The sequence below is a fragment of the Bidens hawaiensis genome, unplaced genomic scaffold (assembly GCF_021521415.1).
Source record: "Bidens hawaiensis isolate Kalapana, Puna unplaced genomic scaffold, B.hawaiensis_p1.1 tig00037991_1, whole genome shotgun sequence".
Classification (NCBI taxonomy): domain Eukaryota; kingdom Viridiplantae; phylum Streptophyta; class Magnoliopsida; order Asterales; family Asteraceae; genus Bidens; species Bidens hawaiensis.
Genome location: NW_027496638.1, coordinates 55,240 through 78,583, shown reverse-complemented (window position 1 = coordinate 78,583; position 23,344 = coordinate 55,240). Strand labels below are relative to the sequence as shown.

General features: G+C 39.1%; 1 pseudogene; it reads left to right on the top strand.

Annotated features, from left to right (window-relative positions):
* The first annotated feature begins 548 nt into the window (after positions 1-548).
* On the top strand, positions 549-1,062 carry LOC143589870 (calcium-binding allergen Ole e 8 pseudogene; annotated as a pseudogene).
* The last annotated feature ends 22,282 nt before the right edge of the window (positions 1,063-23,344 follow it).

Genomic DNA, 23,344 nt, shown 5'->3' with positions numbered 1-23,344 from the left:
TTTTATTTATTGATTCATTTTTAATGGTTAGCATAGTAAGTATATAAAATTTTTAGTATGTCGTTACGATATGTTTCTTTTAATCTATGTCATGCTGTTAAAACGGAGGTGTAGTGACAATAAAGTATATAAGTTTGGTTGACAACGAAGTCGTGTTCATAATACTATAATAGAGTTTTTTTATATAGTAAGCTATATACCAAGTGTCAGTTCCACATCAATACCGACCAGGTTCTTTTGCTATTTAGATAAACTATTTTTTTTGTTATGTTAAAGTGATAGCTGTTATGATGTATTTGTACATCCACGTTTAAAATATACGGGTTCCCGCACAACCCGCGTAGAGAATACATTAGTTATTTAATTAAAAAACAACTTTTGCATTTATGGAACATTAAAAACCAAAACAAAGTGGTGGTATAAATAATAATAATAATAATCATTATTCGCGCAGGCGGCATACGCGGCTTCATCCACTATATTATCTTCATTATTATCTCCCACTCTTTCTTCCTCAACGATAACAAAATATTAATTATTATTTCAGTTATGACGTCCCAAACCAAAACCGGTAACCAATCGGTATACCTCACCGACTCCGACGAGATCAAAAAGGTCTTCAACCGTTTCGACTCCAACGGCGACGGCAAAATCTCCGCCGCCGAGCTCGTCCACGTCATGAAAGCCATCGGATCCGACACCTCGGACGAGGAAGTCAGTCAAATGATGACTAACCTCGACACTGACAAAGACGGGTACATTAGTTTTCACGAGTTTGTCGGGTTCTGCAAAGGAAACGCCGGCGATGAAGACGGAGCAATGAAGGAGCTTCATGAGGCGTTTGAGTTGTACGATTTGAACAAGAACGGCTTGATATCGGCCACTGAGTTGCACCAGATCTTGACTCGCTTTGGTGAGAATTGTACGGCGGAGGACTGTGTTAACATGATTAAGTCCGTGGATTCGGACGGTGATGGGTTTGTTAATTTTGAAGAGTTTAAGAAGATGATGGCGAAGGGGGAATCTAACGGTGATACGGGTGCTGGTGCACCGTAGGACGGTGGGGGTCGGCGCAGTTTAGTCTGTTTTTAGACTGGTTACTTTTCCGTTGTAGGGTTTAAAAAGGAAGGCTATCCTATTTTATTAAAGCCGGGATATTAAAAACAATATAAGTGTTATTTAAAAACACGATATTTGTATTTGTGTTTGAAGTTTCAGTGACGACGACTTTACTTTTCGAAAGATGAAAGATTCCATTATTATTTTATTTTATTCTAATCATGTGAGCATATCCGTTATGAGGAATAAAGTAATTGAAATTAACAAGTTGCCCGCCAAGTTATATGGCAGGTATGAGGTAGGGATAATCTAAGGGAATAATCTAATCGGGTTCGATATTTTGAGGTTTAGGAATCGAAACGGGATTGGTATTTTTCTGAATTTTAGGATTCACTATCGATATTCATATTTAGAGACTTTTGGCAACAGTACCGATACCGAGTTAATCTCTAATATAAGAATAGTTCGTAAAAATTCGTTTTTGGATCACAAACGATTGTTTGTGACCCAAACTTGGTTAACATTGTAGAAACCATAATATATTATATATTCTTAAAAAGTATAATGAATATTATTATGTTAAAGCTATTTGAAACTTAAACTATTAATTTATAGAATTATTAGAAATTCAGTTAAACTTTTTATAAATCGTGCCTGGTTTAGGGTGCGTTTAAAATCGAATTTCGGTTAATCTTGTATGGAATCGCTAGCGATTGAGTGGTGGTTAGCCAATAAGTGGATACATAGTTTTATAATTCGAAATAAGACGATCACCACTATTAAGCTATGTTTTGTTGTTAACAAAGAAAGTAAAAGTTGAAAGTGTCACAGGTCTTGTTATTGATATAGATTATTATGAACTGATAAGCTATCATTTTAATTACTAAAGTCTAATTATGCAATTGTTAGAAAAATGGTTATTGGGTTTTTGAGAAGAGAGTTAACGATATAAATGATGTGGTAGTGTAGGATTACTGGAACTCACTCACTCGGGATAGTGTGCAGTAACATCCCTCCCACTCTTAAATCATGTGTTGTGGATGGATGTTGGTTAAAAAAAAGTACCGTCATGTCATCGCCACATAAGCGGAAGGGAATTAATTAAGACAAAAGAGAAAAGGAAACTAGTTAACCAAGATATTATATATATATATATATATATATATATATATATATATATATATATATATATATAAAGTAATTGACTGAAATGGGGTGGACGCACCTCTTTGTGCCCTCTTGGGTGTTACCCGGTTAACGAGAAAGGGGGGGTTGCGCCTCGGGGTTAAAGCTAAGGTGGTAGGTGTCACACCCCAACCTACGACGGAATGCTGGGGTGCAACTGATCACACAGTAGCTCGTAAGACACTACCAATATTAACGTGACCATATATATTTATTCAAATTTAAATAATTCAAATACATCACAAACATTAAAAATAACAAAGCATCATCCAAACTAAACAAATTTCAAAAGTAGATCATAATTGTTTTTTGTTGATATCCTAAAGGTAATCAACTACCCACTTGTCTTCATCTAACTCATGTAAGTACCTGCAACATGTATGAAAATAATTTATCAACACAAGGTTGGTGAGCAAAAACACAATTTAATACATATAATAACAAAACCCAATTCTTATGCGGAAACGTAACTACAACAATTAAATTGTAACAATACAAATAATAATCCGTTCATCATGACACTAGGTCAAGTTACTAGGATGACATAAGATCTTACTGATGAGGATGAGGCCACCAACAATCAAACATAAACAAATAAGCACCTTTCATGTTAACATTTAATTGAGTAATACACGAAACGTATATATTAGAATTGTATCTGAGGATATGAAATAATATCATTAAGATTTATATAATACATGTTGTCCCTAAAATAAGAAAAACAAAAAGGGGATGTGATTTACTCGCCTTACAAATTAGTGAGGGAAAGGAGATAAGAATATAGAAGAAACCGACTTAAGCGAGCTGAGCAAACCGAACTTGATGATTTCCTAAAAATAAGGTAAATATTCCAAAGGTAAAACAAAACCAAAACAAACCAAAATTAATAATAAAATATAAGTTTAAACTTAAAATTAAAGAAAACGAACTTTAAACGAGTGTTCGGTTCACAGTCGGTCCGACTGTTATTATGAGATTGAATTCGGTTTCAACATGACCAGATCTTAATTATAAACATAAATCATTGAAAAGTTAGAAGCGAATTCGTGTCAATTCATAATGAAATTGAAAAGCCCCAAATTAGTTTCCTACATAAACTCTAGATTGAGTTTGATTATATTGAACATGAAATCCCTCAAATCCTTTGAAATTGATTGAGGGTTTTCATTCTAGGGTTTAAAACAAATCATAAAAATACAAACTTACCCTTCAATTGATAGTTGATGTGGAAGAAATAAGATATAAACTCGTTTGACTTTGAAAGTCAAATTTAAAGAACACCTGGAGAAATAACTTGAATTCGTGAATAAAGAGGATGTTTTGAGAGATGTGAAGCAGATTATGGACGACCTAATGCTCTTGTATATATAGGAGTCGGATTCCAGCTCGTGTTTATCACGAATTTAGAGATAAAACCCACTTTAAACTTGAACAAATGATAAGATAACACATAAATTTGAGATAAACCTTGTAAATCCAGGATAAAGTTTAGTGTTTTAGGATAGGATTTCACCTAGGATTATTCTAGAAACTTGGAATTTGAATTACAACATGATTAAGATAGCGTTTGAACCTTAAATGAGTCCAAAATGTGGTTTAACTAGCTGACCGGACCCAAACGAGTAACACAGCAGCTGCAGCTCGTCGGTCGCTTCGTGATGTAACACAAAGTGTACATCTTATTGCATCGAATTGTCCTCATATCTATGCAAATTCATTATTTTAGGTACTTATTTGAGTTATTTTTGAATTTGCAGGTCCGGGTGCCCGCCCGACAAAGAAAACAAGAAAAGAGGGCGTTTCGTGGACAAAAATCAGCATTCTGCCAGCCAGTGCCAGACCTGCACGCCCATGCCAGCCAGTGCACTTGCCAGTGCACGACCGTGCATGCCCGTGCCAGCCCGTGCCTAAACAGAGAAATCTAACTTTTTGGTCAGATTAAAGCAAGGAGTTGACTTTCCAAATTGGTGCACGATCGTGCATGCCCGTGCACGACGTCCAGAAAGCTTAAATACACCCCCATTATCCTCATTTTGTGGTGTGGAGTCTTGGGGATTTTCTCTCAACCAAGTGTAGCATTTTTAGGGGATTCTTGGAGGCTTCCACCAACATAAGATTCGTCATTCCATCTTTTAATCCTTGCTTGATTTTGGTTTGCATTTCTATGTTTAAAAGCATGTTTTGTAAGCTTATTTCTAGATTGATTGTAGTTGTGTTAATCCTTATGGGCTAAAAACTTTTACTATCTAGACATAGTTGAAGCTTTTACCATTGTGATTTTCATCTATGTATGGTTATGGTAATTTGGTTTTCTTTCAAGGAAATGTTGAAGTTATGAGTTGATATTGATGGTGTTCATGCTTGTTAGAATTGCATACCTTGTTAGTCTTACAAATGTTTAGACATTCATGTTGGAAAACTATGTTCTAGATGTTTGTTTGTAAACTTTGAATGTTCATGATTTCTTTGTTTACATTGCTAAGTTAGGAATGACTAGTAAAGATTAGTTTGGTTATAATATTATTGATGAGCATGAAACCCTACACTTGATATTGGAAAATTGATTAGTGTTGTTATGATTCTTGACTTGGTGATGACTTGCTAGTTAAAGTTTCATAAGTTGATGTTTAATTCATGAGTTTAGCTAATTTAGTGTAATCTTAGGTGGTTAGAATGTTGTTCATGCTAGCTTTCTTTTGATTATAAGACTTTGTTGTTTTGACAAACAAGTTAGTCTATGTTTAATTCTTGATTGAAAACCCATCATGATGATTATTTGTTAGTATTAGGTTGCTTGATTGTAATCTAGTATTTATGTTTAGATTCATGATGTTTACCATATCATTGCTATTTTATCACATTGGTAGAGTGGATGCATGTCTAGTTAGTTTTGTTGGATTGATCGTTTCTTGCATTTTTATTTGCTTTGTTTTCATTGTATGTTAGTTTAAATAGTTAAAAATTCAAATTGAGATTTCTTTGTTCGGTTAGTCATTTACAAAGATTTAGTACTAGAAAATTACCGTATCCATGGATTGACACTTGGTTCTTGCCGACACTTTATTACAAACGATAGGTACACTTGCCTTTCGTGTGTGGTTTAGTTGTAGGTGAAAACCTATTTTTAAAACCTGATTTGTGTGGAACTTTTATCCAAATTTATATTTATATTCACACACATCACTTCGCGTGGCCACCAAGGCCTTCCTTTTTATGTGGCGCCTAGTCCCTCTAGTTTATAAATTCGATCCAAATTGATAAAAATTGATATTTATGATACAAAAGCACGTTGTAACAATACTAACACAAGACAAATGAATAAAATTAACTTTTATTAATAATGCAAGACCCAAATTAAAGTACTGGTCGAGTACAGCGAAACCGGAAAATAACGGATGTTACAATATTCTCTGCTTTTGGAAATTTCACCCCAAAATTGAGGTGAGACTGTAATAAATAGATGAGGATACTTGGTCTTCATTTGATCTTCACGTTCCCAAGAAACTTCATCACTGCGTTTTGATTCCCAACGGACTTTGACTAATGGAATTCGGCTATGCTATGTTTCCTTATCCATGCGATCCACAGTCTCCATTGGCTTCTCAGCAACGTGCATGATCTCGTCGATATGAACTTCATCGAGTAGTGTATGGAGATTACCCTCTGCTAGACACTTCTTGAGATTCGATACATAAAAGGTCGGATGAACATTAGAGAGTTCATCGGAAAGATCGAGTTTGTAAGCAACTTTATTAACTCTATAGATTATCTTGAACGGACTAACGAATCGAGGTGATAACTTTCCTTTTTTTACCAAAATGAACAACTCCTACCAAGGAGATACTTTGAGAAGAACTCGATCACCAATTTTGATCTCGAGAGGCTTTCGACGTCTATCAGCGTAACTATTTTGTCGACTTCTTGCGGCGAGAAGATTTTGATGGATTTGAGCAATTCTATTGGATGTTTCTTGAACTATCTCGGGACCAGTTATTTGAGATTCTCCAATTTGTTCCAACAAATCGGGGAACGACATTTGCGGCCATAAAGAGCTTCGAATGGGGATATACAATGTTCTTGACAAAAAGCTTAGCAAGTTGCTCAACCGAATTTTACTCTCGAATGGGGATGAAATGAGCGGATTTGGCTAATCGATTGATGATTACCCAAATACTATCATGTAGGTCACGGGTTGTTGGAAGTTTAGTGATGAAATCCATTGCAATGTCTTCCCACTTCCAAACGGGAATTGGAGGTTTCTCGAGTAAACTGAAAGGATTTTGGTGCTCGGCTTTAACCTTAGAGCAAGTAAGACATTTTAGAGACATATACCGCAATATCCTTCTTCATTATAGGCCACCAATAGATGGAACGAAGATAAAATCCCAGATCTCCTTCACGGGACCCTTCTTAAGACAATAGAGAAGTTCTTTTTGCACAAGATCCATAACATCCATCGACGACAATGATTTCAACTCACACAAACTTTTGAAATAATGTACTCCATACATTCTCCTCACCACAGTCTTCCGGATCTTTGACAAATAAGCAACGCTCACACATTTACCCAACTTTACTTTGTAGGTTCCCTGGACGGATCACACGAGATATCCCGATATACACAGGTGCGGAATCCCTGTGTAGATCGTTACGGACGTAGAATATAAGCTCACGAACACACGAACACGATACGAACAAACACACGTTATATTAATAACTCGAACCGTGTTACTTACAGCCTCTCGACCTCACGTCACTCGACTCAATGAATTACACGTAAACTGAACTATTCGATCAACTTAACCAACCGTAAACAGTAAACTGTAAACTATATAAATACACGACAACTTCGCCTCAGGCGAAGTTGTCTATAACTTCGCTCGTTCAACAAGTTCGCCTAGGCGAACTTGTCAACAAGTTCGCTTGGTTAACAAGTTCGCCTAAGCGAACTTGTCAACAACTTCGCTTTTACAAACAAATACACAAACAATATTACAGACTCGATTACAGACATTAGACATATGAACTACTGACATATATGCACCAACAGACTCCCCCTTGGCAGTAGCTTCATATCTTTGATCTTTCAGCTCTTGTCTCGTAATCCTGTATCTTCAAGCGTGCACTCCTTCTCTAACACACACCGTGACTACTCGCTGATATTTCCTTGCTTCATCCTTCCAAGCAGGAATATAGAATATCTTCTTTTCATTCAGCACTTGCAAATCAGCTTTCGATAAGTTAACAAGATGCATCGGGTCATACACCCTCAGCACTTCTTGTTCATCTTCGTCTTCCATCACGGCTTCAGCAGTCTGGCAATCAACGTACCACCATTTTAGATTCTTCAACACATCTTGAGGCATAGTCTTCATCGGAACCTCCTTGATGCATCGGATCGGTTTGTACTTCATCACCATCCATGGCTTGCCATCTGCTCTCAATCCCCTTTCTGTATCCTCCACCAGCTTTCCCTTCTGTGGCTTTAATAGTTCAAACTTCTTTTCTTTTATGCTTTCTTTCCACATAATCTTCTCAATCACTCTCGCCATATTGTTGTCACTTCTATTTATCAGGCCCAACCTGGCCAAATCTTTCACCTCACATTCCGGTAACGTATTGAGAGATCTCAACATTCTCTTGAAGTATTGAATACCATCATAACGCTTCACCACAAACAACTTTATCTGTTCATCATAAATCCAACAGATAATTCCCTTCTTCGACTCAGCATAGCCTTTGATGTTATAGCTCTTCTTGAACATGGCTGGAACAGCAGGCTTCTTGGTCTTAATAAACCAATGAGCACAGCCTTTCTTCCACCTAGGCTGCTCCTCCCACTCAGTCTCATCCATCTCAACACCCATGTCGGCTTTCTCAACATCAGGGATCTCGTGTTCAATGTCTTCTTCTACTATCTCCCCCTCTTCTATTCCATCTTCAATCACAATCTGCTCACCGATCTTCTCAATCATATCACTCGGCAGCACATCTTCATCAAATAACACATCGTCGCTGAACATGTCATCTTCAAGCTCCTTCAGCGCATCAATCACGTCATCCTCAACTAACACCACATCATCACCACCAGCCGCGTCGGTAGACTCCCCCTCAGCTGTGGAAGTACCAAGAGCTTGAGAAGTTCTTGGCAACTCACCACCTGCATCTTTCGATGCTTTGGGATCATCGTCACGGTCGTTTCTCTTCTTCGTTCTGAGCTCGTCGCCCTTACAGCTCATCTCCCCCTGAGATGCCAAGAACACCTTCAAGGCATCTATAACTTTCCCATGCTCAACCAGGAGGGATGCCTGTAGTTGATTTTCTTCCACTAGGCTTTGAATAGTCTTCGATTGCTCTGCCACGATCCGCTCTAGTGAAGCTATTCTCTCTGAATCTGAAGTAGGCGAAGGCGAGACACCAGAAGCAGGCGTAACCGCAGGTGGTACCATACCTGATAACCCTGCAGCAGTAACGACCGTTGACTCTACAAATCGTGCTGCTACCACCGACTGAGTAAGCGTTGGAGGCGGTAGAGACACGATCTCCGGAGTCGACGTCTGGATAGCAGTGGTGGATGGAATGCTAGCCGTTGATGTAGCCACCACGGGAACATCCGCAGCGCTTGTACTTGTCACCTGTACAGAAGAAGGAACGATGGACATACCAGACAGTGCGGCCGGAGCAAATCGTACAGTCCTTGAAGTCTCTCCAGCTCCCATGCCAGCACCTGTCCTCTCCCGTCTTGATCTTCTTATCAGCTTATGTATGTCTTCTTCCTCTTCTGACTCTTCATCATCTTCCGTTCTTTTTCTTTTCCCAAACGTTCTCTCTCGAGACACCATCAACCGTCTCCCCTCATTCATAATCTCATCCAAAACGGAGTCAGCCATCGACATAGCTGCTCTAGTCATACTCACACCCATACCTTGTGCAGCCGAGACCTGCACCTCTTCAACGTGATCCATATCAAAATAGCCTTGACCTCCAAAAACAGCGTCAAGATCAATATCCTCAGCAGCAGACACAACAGGCACAGCAGGAGCAGGAACAGCTTGAGTTGCTCTCGCCTGTCGCGGTTGAGGATCTCTGAACTCGTCCCCACCAGCAGGAACATACTCTGGGTTAATTACAAACCCAAACAGTGGAGTATGCCTGGGACGACGTTCAGGGTTGCTCCTTGCACTCGACGTGCGGCATTGAGCAAAGATACGTTTGCTCACTGATTCGACGTATCTGATCGGGCGTCTCTGAGGTAGAGTCGGAGCGACATGGTTCAATATCATCTGGATGAACCGTGGGTACATAATGAACCGCTCCCGAGACATCGCCCTCCTTTGTCTATCAATCTCGTAGAAGACCATTTGACTGAAGCTATAACGTTTGTTATAGGTCAGTGCAGTCATTGCAGACTGCATGGTCGCACCCATGCCGTCAGTGCCCGCCTTCCTCCCAGACATGCAAACGATCATAACGTGCATGAGGAAGCGCCACTGATCTGGAAGGAAACCCTTCCTCCTCTGGGTATCTCCTAATGGACCAGAGTAGCCCATTCGGAGAAACGCTCCATCACGGAACGGAGCTACGAACTCAGTTGGGTCATCCCTAGTCTCTTCACCAAACCTTAATGCCACCCGGATCTGTTCAGAATTGAACTGAACTTGTTGATTGTTCACCGTTGCTCTCATGACCGGGGGCTCAACACGGCAGTCGTATTCAACCGTCTGCCAGAAGTCTTCGATATTCGGCAGAGATATCGGCAGAGTGTTGGTGATGGCATGAAAAATCCTCGAGCGTAGGAGGAACGTTATGATCTCGCGGTAATCGTCCACACCGCTCGCCTCCGGGTCAAGTGTAATGTACATATTGTGACCCGGGAAAAATTGTCTCTGATTGTCACCATCATCTCCTCCTGCACCTCCAGCACCAGCTACCGCAGCCATATCTGCAACAAACTAACCAAGTTAGAACGACATAAAGACATAGCACAAGTTCGCTTTGTTACCATGAGCGAAGTTGTGATAAACTCTGTATAGGCGAAGTTAAAGTTGAGGCGAAGTTGGGAACAACTTCGCTTCAGCTTTAAGTTCGTCTAATTTATATTAAGTAAAAATGATCTAGGCGAAGTTAAAGTTAACTTCGCTTCATAACAACATCGCCTCAGGCGAATTTAAGTTTCAGGCGAAGTTACGGATAACTTCGCCTCAGGCGAACTTAAGCTTCGGGCGAAGTTACGGATAACTTCGCCTCAGACGAACTTAAGCTTCAAGCGAAGTTACGTATAACTTCGCCTAAACCCTAACTTCGCCTGAATCTGAATCGGCGACAGTAAGATACTGCAAACATCGAAATCCGATGTTTCGGCTAGTTTAGACGATTAAGGACCCTTAAAACAAGCTTTTTAAGGACATGTTGACGATCAGTATGGTGAATAACACGTAACAACAAGTTTTGAAAATCGGTTAGAAGGTCCGACGGTTCGAGGGTATTACCCGGGTCGAAACGACCCTTGATTAGCATGAAAGAACTAGTAATATATGATAAAACAACATCTCGAACCTTTGATCGGTGTGAAAATCGGTAATAAATAACACGTGATCGGTGTAAATATCAAGTTCGCCGGAAAAATATTCGCTGCGGATAAGTTCGCTGATATAATGAACAGTTCTGACCTTTGAACATCCTTATATAGGGGCGTAGTTATACAGGCGAAGTTACTGATAACTTCGCCTAGGCGAAGTTATCCACAACTTCGCCTATTCAACAACATCGCCTAAAATTTCAAAAATTAACCCTTAAAATTTTAAAAGTTGTCAATTAAGTTATAAATTTTCCTTTAAGAAATAAATAACATGAACAGTTCTAAGTAACCAGTTAAAAATCATAAAACTATATAAGTACAAAAACTTAAAAATTTAAAGTATAAGGGATCAAATTTCAGTCTCGATAGGGACTGCTACGTTTTCGAAAAGATCCGAACAGGAATCATACTAATTACGTGACTGTCACATAGATCCGTGTTTAGCTGTATTATGACATATAGAGACAGGTTGTAAGCAGGTAAATAACTTAAGATGGTTTTCATCGTTTCTGTGATACGAGTTATTTTCAATTATGCCTCAAAATTTAAGTGGGCAACAACTCAGAAATATTGATGTCTCCTATCTATCCTCAAAGCGTATTTGGCTTTCCCCAAGTCACCCCGAATTGACTTCGACCCATAGTGTCTGATTAAGTTGTAAATATTCTTGGTCTGCTTCCCGTTCTTCTCTCTTACTCAATGATTGTGAAGTCTTGATATTGTCATCTCTAATATATTTCAATAACTCCCAATATATATATATATATATATATATTTTAAATAAAAATAGACTTCAAAGTAGAAATTAACTGCAAGTCCCGTATCTGGATCACTGCAGTATCTTGAGACGCTATCTTCACGGGAATCAGAACACACATGGGCTCGTGTATGACTGGGTAATCGCTTTTCTGCCTATCATTCGGAAAGATATATCTGAAGACATGCAAAACTCTTAAGGAGTTTCCACGTAAAATCAAGTAAATTTAGTTTGTATCACGTCTACTTTTACGCACCATAAAAAGTTACCATGACATACAATTATTGTCCTAAAGCCTTTTAAGCCTAATAACTTCACTAGCTAAGCACACAAAATTAGTAAATCTATCATTTTCCAAGGTTGGATCAATTTTCCGTTTAACATAGCAAACGAACTTCTTACGAAGTAACAGACTTGAAAAATAATTTCATTTCCCTTAAAACAAATTTTAACATTAATTGCCCCGACCAAAACAAAGTCTTCAGGTAAACGGCTATCCCGAAGATCCAATGGATCAGCTGGACCGACCACATACTAGTATGTGTCCTTCTAACTAAGTATGATCGACTAATTTTAAGCAAAAGAAAGAAAAACTCATCATAAACCGCCCCGGTCACTATCAGTAATCTGGTTAATGGCTATCCTCAAAATCTACAAGTAGAAAATGAGGACCAAAACATATCCGAAGACAAGTCCTTCAAACTGATGTAACCGACATATTTTTAAGTGATTATTGACGTTTTTTTTTTTTTTTAAAAATATCAAAAGAAAAGCATGGTTACTCGGGATTGATCATCCCATTTAGTTCAATAAGGTTTTGAAATCTGGATTTGTCAAACGCTTTAGTGTATAAATCAGCGAAATTATCAAGCGTATCCACCTTTTCAAGAATATCAGTTTCTTCTCAGCACAATCCCGTATGAAATGATGACGTATGTCAATGTGTTTAGTTTTACTATGTTTCACGGGATTGTTAGTTACTGAGATAGCAGCTGTGTTATCAATGCAAATAGGAGTAAGTAAGAAATTCAGACCATAGTCGCGCAATTGTTGTTGTATCCAAAGAACCTGAGAGCAGCAGTTGGATGCTGCCATGTATTCTGCCTCACAGGTTGAAATTGCGACTGAAGTCTGCTTCTTGCATTGCCACGACACCAGTCTGCCACCAAGAAACTGACATCCTCCAGTTGTTGACTTCCGACTCTGATTGCACCCTCCATAATCAGAGTCTGTGTAAGCGACCAGCTCCAAGTCTCCTCCTCCCGGGTACCACAACCCCAGCTTCGGCTTGCCCTTGAGATACCGCAGTATCCTCTTTGCACCTTTCAAATGAGATTCCTTTGGATTTGCCTGAAAACGTGCACAAAGACAAACAGCAAACATTATATCAGGCCTAGATGCAGTTAAGTACATTAAAGAACCTATTATTGCCCGATATTGAGTTGGGTCCACATCTGCATCACCGTCTACTTCAGCACCCAATTTGTGATTGACGCAGATTGGAGTATCATATGGAGAACTGTCCTCCATCTTGAAGCGCTTGAGCACATCATGAACATACTTCGTCTGATGAATGAACATCCCGTCCTTCCTCTGATCAACCTGCAATCCTAGAAAGAAAGTTAGTTCACTCATAGCACTCATTTCAAACCTTTTCTTCATAACGGCTTCAAACTCCTGACACATGGAGACTTTTGATGCAGCAAATATAATGTCATCCACGTAGATTTGTACCAGCAGGATGTCGCTTCCATCTCTTTTGAAGAACAACGTGCTATCAATTTTCCCTCTTTCAAAACCATTCTCGAGCAAGTAATCCGATAAAGTTGCATACCAGGCACGAGGTGCCTGATGTAATCCATACAACGCCTTGCTCAACCTGTACACGTGATCTGGATAGTCTGGGTCAGGAAAACCCGGAGGTTGCTCAACATACACAACCTCATCAACTTTCCCATTCAAAAACGCACTCTTTACATCTAGCTGAAACACATTCATCTTTTCATGAGCAGCAAACGCCAAAAACAATCTTATGGCTTCCAACCTCGCGACAGGAGCGAACACTTCGTTATAATCAATCCCCTCTTGTTGATTAAAACCTTTCACTACAAGCCTCGCCTTGTTTTTTATAATGATCCCCTTATCATCTCTCTGGCACTTGAACACCCATTTTGTGCCTATCGCATGCACATTCTTTGGTTTTTCAACCAAAGTCCAAACTTCCATCTTCTCGAATTGAGCCAACTCTTCTTGCATGGCTTCGACCCACGGGCTGTCCTTTAAAGCCATTTGATAATTCTTCGGTTCGATCTGGCTTATAAAGCAGGTATACAGGCATTCATCGATTATTCCTGTCTCCTTAATGCTTGTATAAGCACAGGTATGTTCATTCAAGCTACTTCTCGTTTGTACACCTGAGGACACATCACCAATCACATTATCCAAAGGGTGATCTTTATGAATTCTCGTGGTCGGAACAGAACCGACATGCAAATTATCTTCCAAATTAGAAGAGATCTCATCAATGGTTGTTTCATGCTGAGAGTGAAAAGGATTGATAAATTCTTCTTCAGTTGAGGCAGCAGGGGTACCGATAGTGTTTGATGAAGAAGGTTGACATTTATCAGTCAGCTGTCTTTGCAATAGATTTTCTTCCTCATCGAGTATCATCTTCGTCGCAGCTCTTTCTTCTTCTTCAGAAATCTCCAAATCCGGTACGTTAAACGACTTAAAAAGCTTAACATAGTCGAAAAGCTCAGCAGGTCCATTGCTAGGTTTTGGCGGTTGGTAATTTGTGATGTCAGTGTTACACACCACCTCCACCTTGCAAGTCGAAGTATTGAAGACACGTCTGTTGGGAGTAGAGATGGGCAAAAAAACCGGTTGGTGAACCGGTTCAACGGTTTAAACCGAAAACCGGTTTTTACAAAAACCGGTTATTTAAAAACCGGTTTGACCGGTTTAGTAACCGCCGGTTCGTATATCGGTTACAAGTTCTAGAGAAAAAACCGGTTACTGAACCGGTTATGGAAAAAACCGGTTAGATTTAAAACCGGTTATTATGAAAAAAACCGGTTATTAACCGGTTATTTTAAAAAAAAAAAACGGTTAATTAAAAAAACCGGTTATTAACCGGTTCTAACCTGTTTCTAAACCGGTCCTAACCGGTTAGACCGGTCCGAGTTTTGCACCAAAAAAACCGGTTAATAAACCGGTCCGGTTATTTAAAAACCGGTTTTTTTCCAGGCCAAGAAAAACCGGTCCGGTTATTAACCGAACCGGTTTTTTTAAAAAAACCGATTTGTGCACCTCTAGTTGGGAGTCCCAACAACATAACCGACTAAGATTCCTTCATCGGCTACTTCACCAAATTTAGAGTTTGTCTTCAAGATCGAACAAGGGGACCCGAATGGTTCAAGACCACTCAAGTTGGGCTTCCTTCCATGCATAAGCTCGTAACATGTTTTACAAAGTCTCTTAACGGTTAACACTCTATTCAGAACATAGCAGGCTGTAGCAACTGCTTCAGCCCAGAACATCACAGGAAGCTTCGAATCTGCCAGCATAGTTCTGGCTCCTTCAATTAAAGTTCGGTTCTTCCTTTCAGCCACTCCATTCTGTTGCGGAGTATACGGAGCGCTGTATTGATGTTCAATTCCTTTCTGAAGACAGAAGATCTCCATTTCAAAATTCTTGAACTCCGTCCCATTGTCACTTCTGATGAACTTAACTGTTTTACTCATGACGTTCTCAACTTTGGTAATCAAATTCTTCACCATTTGAGCCGTCTCATCTTTCGATTTCAGAAAATATACCCACGAATATCGCGAGTAGTCATCAGTGATCACCAAGCAGTAAGAAGTACCTCCTAGACTTTTTACATTCACGGGACCGAAGAGATCCATGTGAAGCAGTTCTAGAGTACTGGCAATAGAGTTGACCTTCTTGGTGAGATGGGATTTCTTGTGTTGCTTTCCCTTCTTGCATGCAATACATTTGTCTTCAAAGTTAAAACTTTTCAAGGGAACGCCCATCACAAGTCCATTCCTGACAATGTGGTTCATCTTCCGAAGATGAATGTGCCCCATCCTCCTGTGCCATAGTTCGGATTCCGATTCGCTTGCTTTCGTCATTAAACATGATTCTCCCGTGGCCATTTCAGTAGACCTCATATCCATCACATAAGTATTTGTATCACGTGGAGCTTTCATCACTATCCACTCGTCTGGTATCTGAAAACCAGGCTTCAACACGATCGCCTCATTCTTCGTGAAATGAACAGTATATTCCTTATCACAAATCTGCGACACACTCAGCAGATTGTGCTTCAGCTCTTCTACAAAATTCACATTCTCAAGTGTCATTTTCCCATTGGACACCGTTCCTTTTCCAGTAATTCTTCCTCCACTTTCACCAGCAAAACTAACTCTCGCTCCCTGAACAGGTTTTAAGTCGTGTAACAAATATTTGTTACCCGTCATGTGCCGGGAACAGCCGCTATCTACAATCCAAAGACTGTGGGCAGCCCTGTTCAACTGTTCCTGCACAATAAAGCAAAGGATTAGAATCTTGGGACCCAAGACCAATTGGTCTTGGATCTATACATCCCGTACTTCTGCTTTCCAAAGTTAGCATTTGGATAATTCCAAACCTATGTACATTGAAAGTATTATATCTAGCGGTTTGGTTATTAGCATTGTTAAACTGAGGCCTGTTTATGTGAAAACCTGAATTAGTTACATTTCGAAACTTTGAAGGGTTTTCATTTTTAGCAGTATTAAAATTACCATTAGACTTATGCTCAGTTTTAATAGGCCTCACTCCTCTGAATTTCGGCGTTAGAGGACAATCTGCAACAAGATGTCCTAACTTATTACACCTAAAACAACACCTATACTCCATTTTCTTTTCAAAGGTTGTTTTGGATGTCGAGGCAGTGTTACCGGCCGTTCGTCTCACATAAGGTGGGACTACGGGTTGAGTGGAGTATTCTTTTTAGAAGTTTTATCTTTTTCTCCACCAGTGGGTAACACTACCTTCTCTTTTGTCTTACCCGATTCAGACAACTTATCCGAATCCGATGAGACTGGACTCGTAACAGAAATTTTCTCACTTGAAACAGGCGAACTCGTTTCGCCACTACTAACACTTGGTTCTTTACTCGTAACCTTGATTGGAGCTGTCTGAGGAACTTCAAAATCAACAGATTTCTGAACACTAGGGTTAAAAGTGTAATTGTGGTTATACGGTGGTGGAACCTCGTGATAACCAATTCCTCCTCTCTTTGTAGAGGTACCTTGATCACTAACAAGGTGATCAAGAATAGCTGAGGAATTTCTGAACTGTTCTAGTTTTCGGTTCAGTTCCACCACTTTCACCTAGTGGTCAGCAATCTGCTTTTCTCGTTCAGCAATCAGTTTAGTTTTTTCTTCTAAAACCTCATAACTTAGATCAATTACTTCAATTTTTTCAGCAAGTTTAGTTTTTAAGCTTTTAACATCTTTTTCACACGCTTTTATTTTAACTTTGTAACTGTTTTCTCTTGCTTTCGTAAAGTGATGATCTTCTTTAAGAGTTTTAAATTCAGCATCTAAACGAACATACTGATCAGTTATGGTAGCAAGTTGCTCAGACAAATTCTCACATTTAGTACAAAAAGATTTAGAACTTACCTCGGAGATTTGATCATTGTTATCTGCCATGAAAGCTTTTTCCTTACCAGTAGCTTTCTCTTCTCCGTTAGTCTTCTCACGTTCTTCATTCTCAACCTTAGCCATATTTGCCTGCTCACTAGTTTCATTTGAATGCAGGTTCCAGTTGTATTCACCTGCTTCTCTAGACAGCATGGCATTGACTTCTTTAGTACTCCCAGTGTGCTGTGCAGACCGGCCCTGACCACGTTCAACTCGCTCGTTTCTGCAATCTTTGGCAAAGTGCCCGTTTTGTTGACAGTTATGGCACCTCACCTTAGACTTGTCGAACCCTGGCCTGCCACCAATAAACTTTCTCCCCGTCTTTCTCATAAACTTCTTCACTCTCCTCACTATCATGGCCATCTGCCATTGTAAATCCATTTCCTCCAGATCATCAGCATCGATCTGGTCATAGTCTTCATCTAGCATCGCTGGATCAACCACCTTTCCTTGAATATAGTTTTCATATGAAGCAATAAATGAAGCATAGAGGCCAAACCGCTCTTCAGCAGATTTGACGCTCATTGGCATCTTAGAGTAATTATTGCTTGAGGAACTTGAAGATCCACTACTCTGGCTTGCTGTCTGCTGAGTACCACTTGATCCACCCGCAACAAAGCAAACATCCCCATTTGAGTTTACTGACACATGCCCCTCCTGTGAAGAATTGGCACCCGACTCACCCTTCGAGTAGTAGGCGGCAGAATCAGTCTTTGAACTTGTATTGGAGTTTACTTTCGCACCGTACATGCCCGGATCTTGAACCTGATCCATAGATGTTTCTTTTCTTACCATATTAAGCTCAAAAGTTCTGAGCTTGTTGACAGCGGTTTCAAGATCATAAGTAGAGAAGTCCTTGTCTTCCCTCATCAGTACAGTATACATCTCCCATTTTGGTGGGAGAGCATCGAGAAGTTTTTCCACAATCTCTTCTTCTCGATATGAAATGGAGTAGTTACTCAATTCAGTCATTAGATGATAATATCGAGTGATAATATCATCAAGAGATTCGTTCTTCAAGTACTTAAAGACTGAAAATTGAGTTTTGAGCAACTTTATCTTTGACGCTCGAATACCTACATTTCCTTCGAATATGCTCTCAAGAGCTTCCTAAAGCTCTCTAGCTGATGTATACTTTCTGAATGTATGGAGGATCTCCTGTGGAAGAGCCATTGTGATTGCAGCATGAGCCTTGCTTTCGGCTTCATACATCTTCTTCTCCTCCTCTTCCATTTTACTGTATTTCTTGATTTGGTCTCGACCCTCATACTCCATGATTGGTGGAATATATCCATCTTGGATGCATACCCACATCTTTGCATCCTGGTACTTAACGTATTGTATGAACCGATCCTTCCACGCGACAAAATCGGTTCCCTTCAGCAACCTTGGGGCCTTTGTAGCTGACCCCGCTTCAACTTCCATCTTTACAAGCTCTGAAATGTTGATCGACGACGTCCTTCTTGAAGACTAAGAAACCCGAAAAATTCTGAATAGGGCGAAGTTAAAAAATTTCTTCGAAACAGTACTGTAGGCGAAGTTAAGGATAACTTCGCTTAAGTAATAACTTCGCTGGATTCTTCTTAAATTCGCGTGACTGGGCGAAGTTGAGAATAACTTCGCTCAGGGTAAGCGAACTTAGAAAGTAAGCGAACTTGAAGAAAACTTCGCTGAACTAGGCGAATTTGAGAAGAACTTCGCTGAGTTAGGCGAAGTTGAGGAGGTAGGCGAAGTTGTGAATAACTTCGCTTCTCCTTATATCTTCGCTGAAACCCTACGTATCCTGACGGCAACTTCGCCTGATGAACAGCAACTTCGCCTGACGAACTGAAACTTTCTGCAGATCTGAAAATCGAATTTTAACGACGATTTTGACGGTTTAAAGGCTTAAACACACTGGTAGGAGGCTAGAATGAGCAAAAACACCAAAAACTCGTCCCGGTAATACCCGAAATGGAACGAATTCTACACCCGCGTGAATATCCCGAACCACACAATCGAGCAAAGGCTCTGATACCAATTGTAGGTTCCCTGGACGGATCACACGAGATATCCCGATATACACAGGTGCGGAATCCCTGTGTAGATCGTTACGGACGTAGAATATAAGCTCACGAACACACGAACACGATACGAACAAACACACGTTATATTAATAACTCGAACCGTGTTACTTACAGCCTCTCGACCTCACGTCACTCGACTCAATGAATTACACGTAAACTGAACTATTCGATCAACTTAACCAACCGTAAACAGTAAACTGTAAACTATATAAATACACGACAACTTCGCCTCAGGCGAAGTTGTCTATAACTTCGCTCGTTCAACAAGTTCGCCTAGGCGAACTTGTCAACAAGTTCGCTTGGTTAACAAGTTCGCCTAAGCGAACTTGTCAACAACTTCGCTTTTACAAACAAATACACAAACAATATTACAGACTCGATTACAGACATTAGACATATGAACTACTGACATATATGCACCAACATACTTCTTTTGGCTTCTTGTAGTACTTGAGCGGTCTCAGATATACTCTTTCAGGTTCCACCTTCTGTCTTTCAAACCAATCATGCATTTCACTAGTAACCTCTTCTTCCTCCATAGGATTCCCTTTTTCCACTGGTATAGGATTCCCTTGACTGTCAAACTCCTGACTAATCATCTCTATTTCTTCATCGGAATCCCATCAAATTCTGGAAACTCCTGGTTCTCGTTAACGTAGCATACTGGTTCCTTCTCTAAAACTTCTTCCAAAAAAGGTTCACCCACAAATACCATATCTTGACTTTTCCTCTCATTCTCCAAGTCTTGCTAAACATTGAATACAAATTCTTCTTCAGTGACATTCAATAATCGTGCTATATCAGCTCGTGTCATCTTGATTTCTCCTTCTTCCAACTCAACACCAGTAGAAGAAAATAAGGAGGGAGGTTTAGATGATATCGGATCAACATCTAACACGTCCAACTTTTCATTACTTTATCGAGTTTGGATGTCTCCCCTTGTTCTAGTTCTCCCGTGATAGATTGCTCAACATGAGATACATCAACATCAGTTTAAGTAGCCGATGCAATCTCAATACCATCTCCTCCTCCAGCACTCGGATCATCTAGTGTTCGTGTTGACTTTCAAGCATTCTCATCCTTTGACTCCGTTTCTCATCGATTTAAGCATTATCAGGGTAAGTTGTATTCTGTAAAGTTGTTCATTATTACTCATTAGTCAATAACCCTCAATCAATTTATGAGATTGAGGGGAATTGACGTGTCAATTTGACTCCAACCCGTTTAAGGACATATTCGTCAACAACTTTTACCAATCGTTTTCTATTAATTCTGGTCTGAACCAACTTCGGTCCAAAATCGAGATTTTAAGGCTACTGACCAAAACCCAACTTCCAACTCGCTGTTCAGATTCTGGTCAGTACCAGCTCGCTTAAACGTTAAATATCTCATAACTGGAGTTCTAGATATCTGTTTGGATAGATTACAGCGGCTATGTTCTTGGTTTTAATCATAGTTTATTATCTCTAAGTTTCAGGTCTGTTCGGATTTATATCAGTTAGCACGTTAAAGGACGGTTCGTTCGTTTAATTGTGTTTTTATTCTTATTTCTCGCATACTCGCCTAAGCAATAAGATGAGATATCATTCCCCTTTAATTTTACTATTTTCAAACCGTTTTAGGGACATATGCGTATCTAATTCATCTTTTTATATCATATATATACACAAACTCGCAAACGTAAATATTGTGTGTATTTCAATTAAATGCCAATTGTTACTTGTTTAAGTGTTTACTTTATCGCATTCGGATAGGCCCATCATAATCACATTAAATGTCGCACCCCAACCTAACGGAAATGCCGGGGCTATGAGCATGATTGTTCACAGCTCAAAGATACTATCATAATAAAAATGACAATATCTATTAAGTTAATTATTTCATTCAAATTACAGTGCACAACTATTCATAACACAAATAAATAATTTAAAACAAATAATTCAATCAAGATAAATATAATCTTCATTAAATTTTCTATGGTCTTTTCTAGATGTCCTTTTCACGTCAAACTTCAATTCAAAGGCAACCTGCATATGTGTAGAAAATAGAGTTTGTCAACATTAGTCCTTGTACTTCATAAAATGCTCAAATATTGATATTTTTAAAGTTAAATCAAGAAATTAACAACTTGCAAAGTATTAAGTGTACAAAATGAAAATATATTAAGGGATATTTATAAATATTTGATTTTATTAATGACGAGGATCTGAAAATCGTTCCCGAATCGGGTTATAGGTAAACGAATACGGGTTTGAAAAATCCGAGATGTTACATTAAAGTATGATCATACGCCGTCTTAGTAGCCAAAGCCCGATTCACATGTCGATGGCCAACCGACACTCACATTTGTAAGCTAGTCATAGTAGCCAATGCCCGATTCGCAACGCAACGGCCAACTGACACAACTATTTGCTCATGGTTTGATTGATTTATACCTATGGTCGTGTTGTTGATAAAGTAGGGTGAAGGAGGAATGGAATGAAAAAAAAAGAAGGGGGGTGGGAAGGAATGGTTTTGATGGAATGGGATTCCATGTGTAATGAATGATTTCATTCCATTGAGCAATAAAACACCATTTTTTCCATTCCCATGTAATGAATCATTCCATTCTCACTGTCATTCATACATACCAAACGCTACTTTACATTATTTGCTTTGCTCATTTATCATTTATTATCTATCGTTTATTATATATATTATTATTAGTGTCAAAACTGGTGATTATCTCAATCAACCTGTGTTGTAGACAAATCTTTGTTTATTTTGTACACATATGCAGGTTATCAGTTGAATTGAAGTTAAGGTGAAAAACACATAGAGAGACTTTAGACATTAAAAATAAAGAATATTTAAATTTTGTTTTGTTTTGGATTATTGTTGTCATGCTTGGAATTGGTGCACATATTTGAAAATTTGAATTAAATAAATCAAATAGATATTGTTATATTTTACATTGTATGATAGTACCTTGTGAGCTGTGAACCAAGGTTCGCACTATGGAATTTCCGCCTTAGGTTGGGGTGTGACATACTGACTCTTTCACTTCTGCATGGTGGATTGTCTTCTTCAGAGGATTCGTCTTGGTCGTCCCGTGAGTACAACAACGTTCGCGGCATTATTCGACCTGCTTGTCTTCTCATTTGCTCCTTCAACTTTTTCTCGTATTCCACATTGATCCTCGGGTGGAGTTATATTAAGAAGTGAAGTGTGTCTAAAAAGTGTAAGAAGTAATCTAGTGCGTTAGATTTAGTGATCTGATGGTCTAGATGGAAAGTGTGTTTTTTAGGCGGTGTGTTTTATTTTAATACTTGTTTTATAACACTCTAATGGCATAATTGTCTAGTGTGTTGTATTATATATGGAAACAAAATTAAATTACAACACCAAAAACACATCGTATTCTATATTACAGTGTGTTTTAAAACACAACACCAAATATAAATCCATATTTCAAGAACACCAAGAACACTAAGAACACCAAGAATAAAAACACACTTAATAAAAACACACCAATAATTAAAACATAATTAGTATCAATTCTAACTTAAAAAAATATATATTAAAGAATAGCATATTAAACTGGCGACGTTTGACCATCAACCGCGTTAAGCCCACCGGATCCATCTTTAGTAATTTGAGGAGCACCACTACTTAGAATTTCCCCTTTGTCAATCCCCTTCAAAATAAACTGCCAAACAAAATAGCATGATTTTAATCCTATTACAAGTTTTTTTAAAAGTAATTACTATTTAACTTTACCAATTCTTCTGAAGTAGGTGAAGTAAGTGCAAGTGGCTCAAGTACTTCATCCTGTGTTAGTGAGGGCACTGGTATAACACCATCTAATATCATTCCACTGGCTTTCATATCAGTTATCCTGTACACATCAAGCAGTTATCATTCACCTCCGCTGTCACCACCACCGCCGCCACCACCTTACACCCCCACTCCACCACACCCGATTTAATCCGTCAGATCTACCCTATGGCGGTAGTGGCTGCCTGAT